Genomic DNA, 16,842 nt, shown 5'->3' with positions numbered 1-16,842 from the left:
ATTAGTGGCTCATAGTAATCTGGATAATGAAAAGTACATCTAAGGTTGAGTCAATAAAAAGGGGCAAGACTTTCATAGTCAGTCTTGTATTTAGATATTCACCAGGTTGCTAACGGCAACTAGGAATTTCACACAGGTGAGCAAGGGGAATTCCTTCCAGGTAAGTGAGCAAGTTGACCAAAGAGAGACAAAGTTTTGAGTTTCTCCTTTGCTAGGCCATTGGTTTCTGTGGGTTGTATCCAACCAAGTCATCCCATTAGCTGCTAATGATTAGTGCAAGAACATTTGCTTGCACAATATAACTTCCCTTTCTTCTGCACACACACACAGCCCCTCATCTGCTCTGGAGGGTTGGGGGAAACCCAGAACAGATGGGGTGGCAGAGGGAGGAGGAGTTCCACTCCACAATCAGGAGTCTTTGCACAAACAGGTCAACTTTGTTGGATATAAACCTCACAAAGTATATACAAACATGTGTACAAACACATTTAAAATATATAAAATAAAAATATATATTAACAAAATATATATATGCAGCATAAAATCCCATGGAGATGATAATTCAATTTGAATCTAAATCAAATTAAAAGACCTGGGGAAATAGTCTGGCACAAAAATGACATTTTGGTAGGTGCTAGGCAAGTCTCTCTGGGGACAGAATCCCAGAATCAGGGCACTTCCCAATGCACCCACAGAGCTGGGGTGCCACCGCTGCTCAGGCTCACTCTTGATTTGATCATTTCCTCTAAGAGTAATATTACTCAAGAAAGTAAGTTGCTGTTTAACTTTGTCAATTTAACTAGATTTAAAAACAGAGTGACCATTTCATGAATCACACTAGTTCATTTAGCCACCACTGTCTGACAATTCTGAGCATTGTTATCGTACACATGGGTCCTTGCAAAAAGTTGCAGTGTAGATTGCTTCTGTTGATGGGTCCAACCAGACAATTTCCCACCCCAGTTTGCTCTCCCGCCCCACCCCAAGTCAACATTCTGTGCTTACTGAGCATGGGGTTCCTCCCCATTTCCCCCTTTGGATTTTTTGCGGAGGAGAAGGCACACTGGTGATGAATCCTACCTACATTAAATGATTATTTTATCTTTATTGACCTCTATGGGGACCTCACTCTTCCATCCTTGGGGACATTTAAAAATAGCTTGTCAGTGTGAACAAGACAAGAAGATGTTTCTTCCTTTCTATATAATAAAAAGATACGCTGTTATGCCGTCTCACCATCATGAAGTCACGCAGCATGATGTCACGGGTGGGGCACAGTGGCAAAGAAGGCTGACCAGGTGTACGGCTTCCAAGGCAGCAGTGCAACAGTCAAGACAAGCGGGTTGGGTTGGGGAGGGTGGGTGCCTGGGGAGGGAGGGTGAGTGCCTGGGGAGGGTGAGGAGCGAGCAAGCAGGTGGACTGTGTGGTGGCACCAGCCTGGGAGGGTGGGTGACTGGTGGCTGCACAACAGCCAAGGCATGCAGGGTGGGGTGGGGAATGTGGGAGCCTGGAGGTGTAGAGAGGGGGTGGCGAGCAAGTGCTGGTAAGTGGTCCATACAGCTGCAGCAGCATACACAGCGGCAATGACAGCCTCAGTGGGAAGCCGGTAAGTGACCTATGCAGGCAGTGGCTTTGCTCCAGGCCAGTAAGCAGCCGAGGCAGAGCAGCGGTGGTGGCGGCCTTCGCATGTGGAAGGCTAGTAACATTTGTGAGTGCAAGTGAAGGGAATAATTTGTGAGTGCCTACGTGTGCTTGGGTCCATGAGTGTGTTTGGGAGTGCCTGGTGTGTGTGTGTATGGGGGTGCCCAGTGTTTGTTGGCAAGGAAAGCGAGCAGCAGGGCTCTGCTCCCCCTTTTTTGGTATATTTATCTGACCTCCTGTACCAGCCACAGCATTCTATTCACACCTTCCACCCAGCTGACAGTTTGTTTCACCTCTTAGTCACTCAAGTTCCATGCCACTGACATACTATGGAAAGGAGGGCAGTGTGCACCCTTAGATTTTCCTGGAGATTTATTGTACCTGTGCATACCTCATGAATACCCCAGGCTGACATACAAACAAGAAAGACATACTGGCAATATTGTTCTGGCTGCACAAGCCCAAGCACAGAAAGATTCCAATCAATATTAATATGTTATTAGAAAAATCACTTGTGATGCCCAGGCAAATACTTCACAACACTTAGAATATTTCTCTTTAATCTTGTTGTTGTTATATGCCTTCAAGTCAATTACAATTTATGGCGACCCTGCATCTATTATAAACTACCCTGTTCCGATATTGTAAGTTCAAATTTGTGGCTTTCTTTATGGAATCAAGCCATCTCTTCTTTGGTCTTCCTCTTCTGTTTTTAGAAAATTGTCTTTTCTAGTGAATCATGTCTTCTCATTATGTGTCCAAAGTATGATAACCTTAGTTTCATCATTTTCGCATCTAGGGATAATTCTGGTTTAATTTGTTCTAACACCCAATTATTTGTCTTTTTCATGGTCCATGGTATCTGCAAAGCTCTCCTCCAACACCACATTTCAAATGGTCCATGGTACGACCAAAGCTCTCCTCCAACACCACATCTGCTTTTTTCACTGTCCAACTTTCACATCCATACATAGAGATCGGGAATACCATGGTCTGAATGATCCTGACTTTAGTGTTCAGTGATACATCTTTGCATTTGAGGACCTTTTCTAGTTCTCTCATAGCTGCCCTCCCCAGTCCTAGCCTTCTTCTGATTTCTTGACTATTGTCTCCATTTTGGTTAATGACTGTGCCAAGGTATTGATAATCCTTGACAAGTTCAATGTCCTCATTGTCAACTTTAAAGTTACATAAATCTTCTGTAGTCATTACTTTAGTCTTCTTCACGTTCAGCTGTAGTCCTGCTTTTGTGGTTTCCTCTTTAACTTTCATCAGCATTCGTTTCAAATAATTCCTGGTTTCTGCCAGTAGTATGGTATTGTCTGCATATCTTAAATTATTGATATTTCTCCCTTCAAATTTCACACCTCCTTCATCTTGGTCCAATCGCGCTTTCTGTATGATATGTTTTATATATAGATTAAGCAAACAGGGTGATAAAATGCACCTCTGTCTCACACCCTTTCCGACTGGGAACCAATTGGTTTCTCCATATTCTGTCCTTACAGTAGCCTCTTCTCCTGAGTATAGGTTGCGCATGAGAACAATCATTTCTTTTAAAGCATGCCATAGTTTTTCATGATCTACACAGTCAAACACAGGCTTTGCTGTAATCTATAAAGCACAGGGTGATTTTCTTCTGAAATTCCTTGGTCCGTTCCATTATCCAACATTTGCAATATGATCTCAGGTGCCTCTTCCCTTTCTAAATCCAGCTTGGACGTCTGGCACTTCTCGCTCCATATATGTTAAGAGCCTTTATTGTAGAATCTTCACTTGCATGGGATATTAAGGCAATAGTTCGATAATTACTGCATTCTCTGGGATTGCCTTTCTTTGGAATTGTGATGTATATTGAAAGCTTCTAGTCTGCGGCCCATAGTTTTCTTTTCCATATTTGTTGACAAATTTTTGTCAAAATTTGAACAGATTCAGTCTCAGTAGCTTGTAGCAACTCTTTTGGTATGCCATCTGTTCCTGGTGATTTGTTTCTTCCAAGTAGTTTAAGAGCAGCTTTCACCTCACATTCTAAAATTTCTGGTTCTTCATCATAAGGTTCCTTCGTGAATGACTATGTCATCCTTACATCTCTTTTATAGAGTTCTTCAGTGTATTGCTTTCATCTTCCTTTTATTTTATCTCTGTCAGTCAGTGTGCTCCCTTTTTGATTATTCAACATCCCTACTCTTGGTTTAAATTTCCCTTTCATTTCTCTAGTCTTTTGGAATAGGGCTCTTCTACCCTTTATGTTGTCCTCTTCTATTTCCATACAATAACTATTGTCCCTATATACTAGTCGCTGTATAGCTGCATTTAGGGCTCTAACTGTGTTTCTATCTCCTTTGGTTTTTGCTTTCCTTCTCTCTTTAACTATTTTAAGAGTTTCTTCAGTCATCCACTGAAGTATTTCTCCCTTTTTAACTAAAGGTATTGTCTTTTTGCATTCTTCCTTGATGAAGTCTCTGACTTCACTCCACAGTTCTTCTGGTTCTCTGTCAACTAAATTATAGTTCCTAACTGCTTTTGCTACATCACTTCTCACTATTAAAGCAACCCCGTTTCTTCTTAATTTCTCCTTTCCTGCATAAAATATTTTGTAGTTGCCTGATTGAAAATGTTCAATTTCCATCCATTTTAATTCACTCAAGCCAAGTATTGTAATGTTGATACGCCCTATTTCTTCCTTGATAATTTCTAACTTTCCCTGGTTCGTGCTTCTCACATTCCATGTTCCTGTTGTGTGCGTCATACAACTCCGGACTCTTCTTTCGCATCAGCCTCTGGGCTTCCTTTTGGCTTTGACCCAGCTGCCTCATTAGTCACAGTGCTACTTGTACTTTGTTCTTCCCTAGTAGCTCAGTGAGTTCCTTCTAACCTGGGGGTCTCATCTTCCAGCACCATCTCATGTTGCATTTTGGATGCACTGTCCATGCTATTCGTGGTAAGAGATATTCAGAGGTGGTTTACCACTGCCTTCCTCTGAGTCTGGATGCATCTTAGTCTGGTGTCTCTGCTTTGACCATTCTGCCTTGGGTGTCCCTGCTAGGAGTCTAGCCTCTTGGTCTAGACTCCTGATGGCATTGCTCTCAGCTTCTTCGACACTCTCAACCCCCCCTCACCACATTAAGGTGTACATCCTAGAGGGGGCTCTTTAATCTAGAGAGCCAAAATTTGGTAGCTGCCAGAAGATATATTTACAAGCTGCTAGAACGATCAATTATAAATATTTAGACATGACTGATTCACAGAGTTACAAAAACTGTTTCAACATTTCCACATGAACGACAGACCTGAAATTTGGAAACATGTGCAGTTAAAAATGCCTAGAAAGTTCTGGGGTCTGTACACCACTCCCTCAAACATGGATTTTAAGTATATCTAAAATGCTGAAAGCATTTAAATTTTTTAGATAGAAAAGGAGGGAATTCAGCTATTTCTCTGACCAATGGGGAATGAAGTATGACCCAGACGTTTTCCAAGAATAGCATCGGACAATTGTTTTTTGCCCCCCTTGCAGTTGTGCTGTGGGGTGTCACAGAGTACCATCTTGTTTCCAATGCTGTTTAACATCTATATGAAGCCCTTAGGAGTGGTCATTACAAACAAAAATTTGGAGATGGCAAGCGTTGCCACCACTCACCATATGCTCAGAGGCACATTACCAAATTCTTCCAACTTACACAGGAAGTGAATTGGACTGTGAAAGGCCATCCTAAATTGTGTTGGCATTTTGAAAAATTTGTTGGGCAGTACAATATCTCAGAGAGGAGGTCAGGTCTCATGCTCCCCTGGTACATTCACTATAACTTCCCAATTTCCCTGCTTTTTAAAGTTTGATAGAAATATCTGTTGGCTATAGGTGCATTCTTAAACCACAAGGGTTTTTGTCTATTAGTGAATCTATAAATATTTATGCATCAGGGAAAAATATTACATATATTTATGCAAGATGATTTGGATTTATTTTCAGCAGTTGAAAAGGTGTTATAAGACTCAAACTGTACCTACCACAAAAATTTGCTATAGGTATGTTCTTAAACTGCAAGGTTTTTTTGCCTATAAGTGAATTTTGCCTATTTTGCCTATTAGTGAATATATTTTAAAGTCTTTTGTTTTTAAAATGTTTTACAATGTTTTTAAGAACATAAGAGCCTGCTGGATCAGGCCAGTGGCCCATCTAGTCCACCATCCTGTTCTCACAGTGGCCAACCAGGTGCCTGGGGGAAGCCCGCAAGCAGGACCCGAGTGCAAGAACACTCTCCCCTCCTGAGGCTTCCAGCAACTGGTTTTCAGAAGCATGCTGCCCCTGACTAGGGTGGCAGAGCACAGCCATCATGGCTAGTAGCCATTGATAGCCCTGTCCTCCATGAATTTGTCTAATCTTCTTTTAAAGGCGTCCAAGCTGGTGGCCATTACTGCACCTTGTGGGAGCAAATTCCATAGTTTAACTATGCGCTGAGTAAAGAAGTACTTCCTTTGTCTGTCCTGAATCTTCCAACATTCAGCTTCTTTGAATGTTCACGGGTTCTAGTATTATGAGAGGGAGAAAAACTTTTCTCTATCCACTTTCTCAAGGCCATGCATAATTTTATACACTTCTATCATGTCTCCTCTGACCCGCCTTTTCTCTAAACTAAAAAGCCCCAAATGCTGCAACCTTTCCTCGTAAGGGAGTCACTCCATCCCCTTGATCATTCTGGTTGCCCTCTTCTGAACCTTTTCCAACTCTAGAATATCCTTTTTGAGATGAGGCAACCAGAACTGTACACAGTATTACAAATGTGGCCGCACCATAGATTTATACAACGGCATTATGATATCGGCTGTTTTATTTTCAATACCTTTCCTAATTATCGCTAGCATGGAATTTGCCTTTTTCACAGCTGCAGCACACTGAGTCGACATTTTCATCGTGCTGTCCACTACAACCCCGAGGTCTCTCTCCTGGTCGGTCACCACCAGTTCAGACCCCATGAGCGTATATGTGAAATTCAGATTTTTTGCTCCAATATGCATAATTTTACACTTGTTTATATTGAATTGCATTTGCCATTTTTCCGCCCATTCACTCAGTTTGGAGAGGTCTTTTTGGAGCTCTTTGCAATCCCTTTTTGTTTTAACAACCCTGAACAATTTAGTATCGTCAGCAAACTTGGCCACTTCACTGCTCACTCCTAATTCTAGGCCATTAATGAACAAGTTGAAAAGTACAGGTCCCAATACCGATCCTTGAGGGACTCCACTTTCTACAGCCCTCCATTGGGAGAACTGTCCGTTTATTCCTACTCTCTGCTTTCTGCTTCTTAACCAATTCCTTATCCACAAGAGGACCTCTCCTCTTATTCCATGACTGCTAAGCTTCCTCAGAAGTCTTTGGTGAGGTACCTTGTCAAATGCTTTTTGAAAGTCTAAGTACACTATGTCCACTGGATCACCTTTATCTATATGCTTGCTGACACTCTCAATGAATTCTAATAGGTTACTGAGACAGGACTTTCCCTTGCAGAAGCCATGGTGGCTCTGCTTCAGCAAGGTTTGTTCTTCTATGTGCTTAGTTAATCTAGCTTTAATAATACTTTCTACCAGTTTTCCAGGGACAGAAGTTAAGCTAACTGGCCTGTAATTTCCGGGATCCCCCCTGGATCCCTTTTTGAAGATTGGCATTACATTCAGCCACGGAGGAGGGCCCGAGGGACAAGTTACATATTTTAGTTAGCAGATCAGCAATTTCACATTTGAGTTCTTTGAGAACTCTCGGGTGCATGCCATCCGGGCCTGGTGATTTGTCACTTTTTATATTGTCTATTAAGCCTAGAACTTCCTCTCTCGTTACCACTATTTGTCTCAGTTCCTCAGAATCCCTTCCTGCAAATGTTAGTTCAGGTTCAGGGATCTGCCCTATATCTTCCACTGTGAAGACAGATGCAAAAAAATCATTTAGCTTCTCTGCAATCTCCTTATCGTTCTTTAGTACACCTTTGACTCCCTTATCATCCAAGGGTCCAATCGCCTCCCTAGATGGTCTCCTGCTTTGAATGTATTTATAGAATTTTTTGTTGTTGGTTTTTATGTTCTTAGCAATGTGCTTCTCAAATTCTTTTTTAGCATCCCTTATTGTCTTCTTGCATTTCTTTTGCCAGAGTTCGTGTTCCTTTTTATTTTCTTCATTCGGACAAGACTTCCATTTTCTGAAGGAAGACTTTTTGCCTCTAAGAGCTTCCTTGACTTTGCTCATTAACCATGCTGGCATCTTCTTGGCCCTGGTGGTACCTTTTCTGATCTGTGGTATGCACTCCAGTTGAGCTTCTAATATAGTGTTTTTAAACAACTTCCAAGCACAGTTTTAGTTTTTTTGTTTGCTGTCCTGGGCTCCCCTTCTGGCAGGAAGGGTAGGATATAAATAAATAAGTTTACAGTACTTCTAAATCACATATACATTTTCAATTTGATGCACATAGTCCAAGACACCTTCCTGAACAACAGTGAAGACAGAAAAGGGATGGTTGTGCATTTCCCACTAGAAACAGGAGACAAAGTAGACCCCAAAATAATGAATGCTGGCATATCCACAACACATTTTCGTTGTCACACTGGAAACTAGTATTCTGTACTTCTTGTTTTACTATTGTATTATCAATAACTACTACATTGCTGTGTACTAGTTAATTCAATTTTAAGCACATGTTCAAATTGTGACTATATAAAAATGATTCACAGATTGAGTAACATCCAGTGTTACGGAAACATATTTCTACAACAGGAATTCCCCGTCCCTTTCCTCCCCTTTCACCCCACCCCCTTTCTGCTCTGGAGGATCCCCTAACCCTCTGGAACAAATTTTGGGGGCATACGGGGGCCGAAGAATACTGTCTACCTATAGTCTCCATTCCACTGACAGATGCTGCTGCATTTCACCAATTAGGACTGCACACACAAAAAACAGAACTGGCAGGTATATCTTACACACTGAATATTAAGATGTGTCTATCTTTCTTAAATTTTACTGAAATAATAAGACATGCTTAAACAATTTTAATTATTACTATAGATAATGTAATATTAACGTTTTCAACATAATTTCATTTCACAGATTTGTTTTCCTTATATGCCCTGTCATCTCACCCATTTTCTTCTGTCATATAGGCATCTAAGGACTTTCACAACAGTAAGTATTTGAATTATCATAAGCTAATACAAAAATGTCTGTGCTTTCTATCTGACATGAAGGGCACACGTGTATAAAAACTGTCACTTTCCGCTGCAAACTAAGAGGCTAATCCTTTCACCTCACATTTTTTAAAAGGAAAAGGAATATTTTGTGCATGCATCCTTATCTGAGACAATGGAATGTACAAATTCTAGCATAATATATAGTTCTTTTTAAAGTATAACTAAAATTGGATCAGGGTGCCAGTTTTCCAAGGGTGGCAAGAATCTAAAAATTCTTAAGACCCTCACTAAACTACAACTAGAATTATTTGGGGGAAACCCTAACACACTGATATAAAACAAATTGTAGCATAGATATGCCCGGAGAGCACCCCTTATTTGAGAATCACATGCAATGTCTGGGGCCACCGGTAAAAGGGGCCGAGGTCCACTCAGCCTTCCATCCATTCGTGGTCGGTAAAATAAGTACCCGGCATATGCTGGGGGGTAAAGAAAGGCCGGGGAAGGAACTGGCAATCCCACCCCATATATACGGTCTGCCTAGTAAATGTCGCAAGACGTCACCCTAAGAGTCGGAAACGACTCGCACTACAAGTGCGGGGACACCTTTACCTTTTTAGGTGGATATGTAATGTTTCCAGAAATACTGAATCCATGGGAGAAAAAATTAATGCTTTTTTGGAACGGGACCAAAATTTTGGGGAATAAATATATGCAACACTTCATCAAACCTACCCTTATTTTACCATTTTAACAAAATAAAATGCATCAATGATAACTCAACATATAAAACTGCTAACTTACAAATTTATGACATGCACAGAACAATTCAATGCATATTTACTCAGAAATAAGACCCACTCTATTTAGTGGAGCTTACTCCCAGGTAGGTCTGCACAGTGAAGGGCAAGGTGAAAATGTCAGCCACAAGGGAGGGGTCAGGTCAAAAGGCCAGCAGACACAGGATGCTTTCATTTAGTATCTCCAAACTAGATCCAAGTTCCCCAGATAAGGCAAGTAGCAATTCACAAGTAATGAAGACCTTCTATACTCCTCTCATGAAGATGGCAGCAACTTCTAGGTACAGAACGAATCTTGGATTTTTGTATATATCATCAGTATGCACAGGAATCATACCTCTCTAATGTTTTAGATTATCTGACATAAAAATCTTATATAAAAATATTTATACTACACATTCCAAAAGAAAGTATTTTATATGAAGGTGTTTTTTTGGTGTTCCACAAAATTTCCAGTTAATCTGTAGGGAGCGGAAAAGGTCTTGAAAAAAGAAGTTCCCTTCTTTCCACCAAACTTTTGGTTTTTTCCTTTGCCTTCACATTGCCAGCTAGGGTATTAGTCAAATTTCTGACAACCAAATATACTAATTTTTCCTGCTTCCAGGATGACATCAAACCTCTATTACCACTTACTTCCTCTGCTTTGAAAGCTGCAATGGCCTCACATTCACTATCCTTTGGATGGAATGTTCATACTTCTACCCTAATGGAAAACTTCATGCACCAATTTTTCTATGAGAAGCCCCTAATGTACAAAGGATTCTGAGGAACATTTTAGGGTGCATTCACGGTTTAGATGAAGCACCACCAGAATGTTACCGAGGAAAATTTGCATTGGTGGATTAGCTGCATTTCAGGAAATCTACAAATTAACGTTGATTTTCTCACCAAGTATCCTACAGAATTCCTAGGAACAGAGCATGAAAATCACTGATCTTCATACATACCTTCCATGCAGAGTTTCCACTCACTAACAGCACAAGACACAAGATCGATCCCACATGCTTCACCTCTGGGCAAATTAATCTAGAACAATCACATCCCTCACTCTACATTTATGGCACTTTGGTACAATTTTCATTTCATTCATAATGTATAAAAAACCAGTGTTTTGCTACTCTTCCGTACCGTTTGTGGTAATCTATGGCTGTTTTAAGGGTAAAAACTGCATTAGCCTTTATTGAAATGCATACTTGGATCACATCCACACCAGTCATTTATTCCACTAACGAGTCATGGCTCCCCCAAAGAATCCTGGGAAGTGTAGTTTGTGAAGGGTGCTAAAAAAGGTGATTAGAAGACCCCTACTCCCCTCACAGAGCTACAATTTCCATAATGGTTAAATAGTCAGTCCCTCTTATCAGAGAACTCTGGGAATTGTAGCTCTATGAGAGGAATAGGGATCTTCTAACAATTCTCATTATCAGTCAGAACTATGGTCTGGAACACTTTATTTAAATCCAAGGTTCAGTGGGACTAAGTATAGGTCTTTCAGTCAAACTGGAAGGTAGAATGGCAGCCACGTAAGAAATGAGAGTCAGCACAGAACATGCCACCCCAACGCTCCATGAATAACTTAAAACTGCACTTCTTATACTTACTATGAAGAAAGTCTCACTGAGCTAAGTAGAATACTCACAGAATTGAAGTTCTTCTGTACACTTCTCTGGAGTAAGCCTCACTGAACACAAGTAAACATGCACTGGCTTGTACATTTCTAAATTTTTCTGATAGTGAATAGATGCAAAGGAGGCAAGGCATTTTAACATGTATAACTTCTCACGCCCAAGAAAACAGAACTATATCTGACAAAATTTATTTTTCTGTATAAATGCTAAAAGCCATAGGATCCCTTCTGTCTTCCTTTGCATCTGGTCATTCAAAAATAGGAAAATCAGAAGGGAAAAAGTAAACATGACATATTTTTTTACCATTGCTTAGTCTACAAAATCAGAACTACTGTGCATGGGGCTTCCTTCCAAGTGGGCTGCAAGCTTTCAATATCCTGCTAACATGTTCAAATGAGCCTCTTCTAAATGTATTTAAGGCTGAAATCTATGGCACATATTAAGGGCTGGGAACCCTTTTGGCCTGATGGGGCAGATTTGTATCTCTCTCCACCCACTTGTCAATCATGTGATATCATGATGACATTCAGTAACTGATAGGTGGGCAGTCTCGCCCACCTGTCAAAGTTAGTCGGGGGGGAGGCCCTTTCTGCTTTGCCAGCATGTTCTCTGCAGCTGATGAGTAGGAGATTCAATTGTCCTGGATACAGGAATCCACTTTGCCAACATGTTCCCTGCTGGGGAACATTAGCAAAGCACCACACAGCAGAATTGAACACCCAGTAGCATCAGCTGAAGGACAGGTGGCCATGGTTTGAGGAAACAAGTTGCAGGCCAACTTGGACCTCCTGGTGTGCCAAGATTGGCCTATGGGCCAAAGGTTCCCCACCCGGGGTGGTGGTGGTGTGTGGGGTGGGGTGTGTGTGTTCTAATCCTCTTACAAAGAATGCTGCACCATAGATTTATGAACACAAATTACAGAGTACAAATTTAAATGAGGAAGGCCATTTCCTTCATGCTCTGCTTGTGGGTTTTCCAGAGGCACTGCCTACTGGCCACTGACAGAGCTGTGATGCTGCACAGAATAGCACCTTCGGCCCAACAGGATTCTTGTATTCAGCAAGGCACAATCTACTTTAGCATTAACCTTCCCACATGTCAAGAACTGTTGCCAGTTCTCACCAGGACTCAATTCCCAAACCCAGGGCAATTGATCCCAGCCAGGCACAATCCATGCCTCCCTTATCAGGGCTGAGTAAACCAACAACAACCCTGCAAGGTAGGTAGACTGCCACAACCCCTTACACCTTGTCACCCACTCTGGGCCAACGGGAAAACCAAAGTGCCAGAAATAGACCTGCCAGGATTCCAAAAGACAAGAGCCAAAAATGCACTCCTTGTCCTGGAACCTCCAGGCAAAATACCCAAGTATGTGCTAGTCTGTGGCTAACTGGCCATGGTGCTGGATTCAGAGCCAATTTCCCCCTGAAATGAACACAGATCAGTAAATAAGAGGTAGCTTTATTAGAATAAAATATAAGTGCAAAAAAGTATAGCAGCAAAATAGTTCCTTAAAACAAACACCCACAAGGGCTAGGTAAAATACAGAGAGAGTTCAAATCACAAACAAAAATAAAGCTGTCTAGCCTAATCTATACTTACACAATAGGGTAAACCAGCAGAGTAATATCATGTTCCACATCTCTCCACAGATGTATAGCCTGGATAGCAGATGGAAAATGGAACCCCAACATCAGGTAGCACCAAAGAACATTGGGGTACGGTCTTGGTTCTATTCTTATGGGGAAAAGCCCAGCAACAGCCAGGAATTAATTAGCCAATCAGGGGCTTTCTGATGATGAAATCTTCTGGAGCTTTCGTGCCTAACAGTCATGCACGTCTCCAGCATTCCCAGGCCTGTGGCCTCGAAGTACCTGTCTTGGCTGATATGCAGGTGTTCTTGCTTACTGCTTAATTAACTGAGTTCAGCTGTGAGAACTGACAGTCTCATGGCCTCTCTGAAGCTCTAATTCAGGCAAGGTGTTCCTCCCCCCACAATTCCTTGCCACAGAACCATTCTAGAAAACAGGAGTTCTTGACACCACCCAAACACAATTTTATCCACCGGCCTATCACTAGATTCAGAGAATACAATTTCAGAATAATTCCCATCCAAGGCATTTATGAAGACAAAGACATACCAATTAACAAGCATCATGCCATACTGGGTACCAAGCTCTAGGGTACAACCAATCATTTTTAAAAAAAAACACCACCACACTGTTTGCTACAGAAAGTCTGCACATATAAGGTGTGAGAACTTTAGAAAATAAAAGGCTATAATCATATTAAAGAGTGGGGGACAGCAGTTATTTCTTTTAGGGATTTATATCCCACCTTTCAACTAGTTGTGGTGTTGTGGCACTCTCATGAATATTTTTTTTAATATAAATTTTTATTCATATTTCTAAAACAAAACAAAAGAAAAAATTAATAACTAATACAATAAAAATATTGACTTCCGATTTGTCTTAAATCAGCTATAGGTCTATAGTATATAACAAACCTGTCCCTTAATATATTACAAAATCACTTTCCTCCAGTGGTTATCTTGGTTAATCATTAAATCTCATTAACATCATATCATTTTATTCTTTCCACAAAAAGTCAAAGAGAGGTTTCCAGTTCTTGAGCAATATTTCTATCGATTTTTCTCCAAATAGACATGTCAATTAACCCATCTATTCAAGTCTAATAAATCCAGTAGTTTCAACAGCTATTCTTCCATTATCAGTGTTAGTTCCATCTTCCATCCTTGCACACATAATTCTGCTGTCATAGTCATATAGTAAAAGTCTAATAGGAATTTCCTTCATCACAAATATTTTCTTGCCATCAATTCTGACTGTTACTGAAATATTGTTGTAAAGTCATATCTCTGTTCTTCTTTTTTATGGGGTGCACTAGCACATCTCTTGAGAGTTTTTCCATTGTCACATATCTGGAATTAATTCTATAAACTTTCTCTATCTCAGGTTCCATCAGATCATTCCAGTTCAGAAATTTTTTTGAAACATTGATAAATTTATCTCTGATATCTTCACCAATTCCTTCGGAGACAGCACTGAATTCCAAGCAATAATCTTTGTCACTAGGATCCATCACAGCTATAAAGTCCAAATCTTTTTCAAATTCCACATTTGATATATCTATTCCAATCTCCAGGACTTGCACCTTCCCTTTAATTTTCCTTTCATTTCCTGTTGCTTGTCCAGTTATATCTTCTTTTCTCATAGAATCCTTTATTTCTTTCAGCTCCTGTTTCATTTTGCCAAATTCAATTTTCATCTCTTGTCTGCTCTGTCTCAATTCTTGTTTCGTTATCTTAATCTCATCCATTATTTTCTGAAACATGTTTAAAGAGAGAACCCCTTCCTGTACATCCAGGGTCTCGGCCGCTTTCTTGATTGTCATTCTTAAGACCAACCCCCCCCCTTCAATTTCCAATATAGCCACTATTCTCAAGCAAAGAGCAATTTATTTCTTTTTCCAGCAACAAAGGAGTTAATATTCCAAGCCTGTTGACATCATCTTCTAGACAGACTGCCTTATCTCTTATGTTACCAAGAGTGCAAAACAAACTTAGTTCCCAGCATCAAAATAATTAGTGGCATAAAGAATAAGTAGATTCGTCAAAATAAAGTAGACCAGAAAAAATAGTCCCAAACAAATAGTACTCAAATGTTCATATTAATCAGATATTTCTCTTCAAATTAGATGCCCCCCATCCGTTTATATCTTTATAATGCTCAATTCCATGCCAGCTTTTTGCAATAAAAACAAAGACAAGCTATTTCGATTTTCTTCTTCCTTAATTCCGTGTATAAATCCCTCACCCAGGGATTCTTTATTGCTGATTCTATAACAAATCTCTTTTACTGTAACAATTATAAGAGTGATAGTAGATAGTAGTAGGCAGAAGGATGTTTGCCTGTTAAAATCCATTTTTCTTTAAAGAAAAAAAAAGTCTCGCTTAGTCAGTTTGAGCTTGCTTGAATTCCCTGACTCCGTCAGACGCTGCTGGCTACACCTTCGTTCATAGGCGACCCTAATGAATTCCAGTCCCCAACAAACACAATGAAGCTTCTGTGGGTGATCTCTTCATTTCTCCCTTGCCTGGGAGAAAGTTTTTACCAGTCAAAAAATTCTTCTGACTGGTTTTAAAACTGAAAAAGCTTCCTCTGAGACGGGAGCTCGTCTCAGAGGCAGTCACAGGCGGAGCAATCCTCCTGGGAAGTCGGCACTCTCATGAATATTGTAGCCTGCATGGACTATCCAGCAATACTGTCTCATCCCATGGTTATGCCTATAGGTTTCTTCAACATACATTAGTAGTGACATTGATTTTCAACGTTGGCACTGTTTCGTCTATTACTAGAACTTGGGCTGACATGTATATGCCATAATTTTTACCACAGTCAGAGAGAAGGGACTGCAGTTCAAGTTCGGCCACTCCTTATGTCTGAAGAGAAACACCTTCATTTTATTTCTTTATCTGTTTCTTAATTAATATCCTAGGTTCCTTCCCACTCCTGGATTTTGCTTCATCTTCATCAGTCTTGTTCTGGGGACTCATGAAGGTCAACAGAGACTTTGACCTTTATGGTCATTTTGAAGAGTCTGTCCCCACACAGCACAATCCTATGCATGCTTACTTAGAAGTCGTTTGGTGGAGCTTAGTGCCTAGTAAGATTGTGGCTCAGACTTGCTCAAAGGAATAATGCACAGGGAAGCTACTGTACTGTTGCTGAAAGCTTAGCTCACATATTTGTGCTCCGACGCTTTATGGGGACATTTTTTGAAAGGTAGGATGTAAATTCATCAAATTTATCCTAGCCTACTGTAATTGGATTTAAACTTTTTTTAAAAAATAATATTGAAATTGTTTGGACCTTATGATGAAAAACAGGTAATAAATCAAACAAATAAATAAATAAATGTTTGGGTGGCGGGGACGGGACCTGAATGTCATTTAAACATCCCTACGTTCAAAACAGTTTATCATTCATAACAATCGTTACTCTAAACTCCTTCCGTCGTGGGCTCCTTGCGAGATGAAAGGCGATATATAAGCTCGACAAGTAAATAATTTAAGAGGATGCGACCCACGAATAGAAAACAGCCAAAGGAGAAGGAAATCTTCCCCACCCGCCCAGCCGTTCAAACCCCACATTTCCACTCTTCCACCCCAGCCCCACGGCCCAAATGACTCACCTGATCCCTCCTCCCCCGGCCTGCTCCTCCTCCCCGCCGCCGCCTCCGCCGTCGCCGCCGCACAGGGCGGAGAGGGGGGGAGAGGGCGAGGGGGGAGTCCGTCCTCCCGGGCCTAAGAGCCGCGCCACACGAGGAGGAAAACGGGGAGCAGAGCTTGCTCCAACTGCTGCTTCTGCGGCGGCGGCCTCCCGCCTTGCCGCTGTCTTGTTCTTCCTCCTCCTTTCACCGCACAATTCAACTGAGGGGGGGATCAGCGCGTGCGACCTAATGCCTCCCCCCTCCCCAAACTGCTATTCCCCCTTCCCGAGTGCGCCTGCGTGACGAGCCCCCCCCCCGTCTATCTCGACCTACACCACTTCCGCCGCAATGAAAGGCAGCTTCTAGGACAC

The 16,842-nt window shown here is 41.2% G+C and overlaps 1 protein-coding gene across 2 annotated transcripts in view; it reads right to left on the bottom strand.

Annotated features, from left to right (window-relative positions):
- The window catches only part of ZC3H13 (zinc finger CCCH-type containing 13), a 67,666-nt gene extending 50,892 nt beyond the window's left edge, over positions 1-16,774 (bottom strand). For both annotated transcript variants that reach the window (XM_061622416.1, XM_061622417.1), the window contains exon 1: positions 16,454-16,774. The gene's annotated coding sequence lies outside the window, so the exon portion shown is untranslated. The remainder of the gene's footprint in view (positions 1-16,453) is intronic.
- Positions 16,775-16,842: the final 68 nt, after the last annotated feature.

Source organism: Rhineura floridana, chromosome 4 (genome assembly GCF_030035675.1).
Source record: "Rhineura floridana isolate rRhiFlo1 chromosome 4, rRhiFlo1.hap2, whole genome shotgun sequence".
NCBI classification, from domain to species: Eukaryota; Metazoa; Chordata; class Lepidosauria; order Squamata; family Rhineuridae; genus Rhineura; species Rhineura floridana.
Note: the sequence above shows the minus strand (reverse complement) of the source record. Positions and strands in the feature narration are given on the sequence as shown.